The sequence below is a fragment of the Cynocephalus volans genome, chromosome 4 (assembly GCF_027409185.1).
Source record: "Cynocephalus volans isolate mCynVol1 chromosome 4, mCynVol1.pri, whole genome shotgun sequence".
NCBI classification, from domain to species: domain Eukaryota; kingdom Metazoa; phylum Chordata; class Mammalia; order Dermoptera; family Cynocephalidae; genus Cynocephalus; species Cynocephalus volans.
Window position 1 is genome coordinate 71,825,750 of NC_084463.1, and position 1,983 is coordinate 71,827,732.

Genomic DNA, 1,983 nt, shown 5'->3' on the forward strand with positions numbered 1-1,983 from the left:
CTCTCAGCTCTTGCTTATCTGAATAAGTCTGCGCTGTCTTTCGTTTTTGAAAGTTATTTTCACTAGATACAGAATTCTCGATTGATGACATCTTTTGTTCTTTCAACATTTTAAAGATATGCCTTCTTCTGATCACATCATTTCTGACAAGAATACTGCAGTCAATATATATTCAGATATATTAAAATTTGGATACGGAAAATGTGGTGTATCTACACAATGGAATATTACTCAGCTATAAAAACGAATGAAATACTGCCATTTGCAACAACATGGATGGACCTTGAGAGAATTATATTAAGTGAAACAGGTCAGGCACAAAAAGAGAAATACCACATGTTCTCACTTATTGGTGGGAGCTAAAAATTAATATATAAATTCACACACACACACACACACACAAACACACACACACACACACAAAAAAAAAAAAAAACCGGGGGGGGGGGGAAGAAGATATAACAACCACAATTACTTGAAGTTGATACGACAAGCAAACAGCAAGGACATTGTTGGGGGGGGGGGGAGAAGGGAGGGAGGTTTTGGTGATGGGGAGCAATAATCAGCCACAATGTATATCGACAAAATAAAATTTAAAAAAATTGTTTCTTCTGGTTACTTCTATAATTCTTTTCTTTATCATGGGTTTTGAGCAATATGATTTTGATGTGCCCTGTTTCTTCATGTTTATCCAGCGTGTGATTACTGAGCATCTTCAGTTAGACTTTCCAACAAATTTGACAAATATTTGTCATTATTTTGCCAAATACTTGTGACCTTCCTCCTTTTGAGATATCAATTATGTAAACTGTCTGAGATTGTTCCACAGAAAACTAAGACTATATATAGACCACTGCGTTTTGCTGGGTTCCCTTCTTCTGCGCTGGGTTCTGGAAATTGCCTAGAGGTGGAAAGAGGGAACATTTTGGGACTTGTATCATTTGTTTCTCTTTTCTCCTGGACGATTTCCTACACGGCCTAAAATGTACATATACATAAAATTTTATCGATATTTTATTTCTGTAGTGTCTCATTTGCTATTAAACTCAATCAGCTTATTTTCCATTCCAAATATTGCATTTTTTGCCTCTAAATTTGTTTGCTTCATCCTCATATCTTTCTATGCTCCCCATATTATATTTATCTTTTTTATGTCCTTGAAAATATTTATAAGGTTTTAAAAATTTGTGTGCTAATTTCATCCTCTCTGTCATTTCTGCATCTGATTATATTGACTAATTTTTCTCCTTATGATTGGTCACATTGTTCTACTTTGCATGTCCAGTAAATTTTTATTAGATGCTAGACACAGATTGTTATATTGTCAGGGGTTTAGAATTTCTGTTTTTATTCTATCCTCTTTGGAATGAAAACCAAATAGATTTTTGTTTTTTCTTTAACAAGTCTTTAATTTAGTTTAGCAGGCAGTTAAGTAATTTGCACATCAGCTTGATCTTTTCAAAGGTTGATGTTAATCTTTTTCAGGGTGGATCTAGTGTAGCTTTACTCAGAGCTAATAGAGCCCTACTATTAAGGGACTTCACCTACTGTCCCAGGGGTTAATGATATCTTGCTCATCTGGCTGGATGGAACTCAAACCTCTCCCAGCCCTGTGGCATCTCTGGAATTGCTTAGTTTCCAGCTCCCTGGAGGTGCACATGCAGCTTAGTTTTCATCAATTGATTCAAGGGGACTCTTGTCCCCGTTCTCGGGAGTGCTGTCTCTCTGGAGCTCCCTCCCCTTCCACGCTCTTCCCTGCACTTTACAGCCACCTGCAGCTCCTGAGCTTTAATGTCTGTCTTCTCAGCTCAGTGAGACCACTGTGTTCTGCTGGTTCCCTTCCCTGTGCTGGGTTCTGGGAATTGCCTACAGGTAGAAAGCAGGGAAGACTTATGGGCTGGTATCATTTGTTTCTCTTCTCTCCTGGACCATTTCCTACACTGCCTGGTGTCCAGTGGATGGAACTAGCTTTTTCATACATTT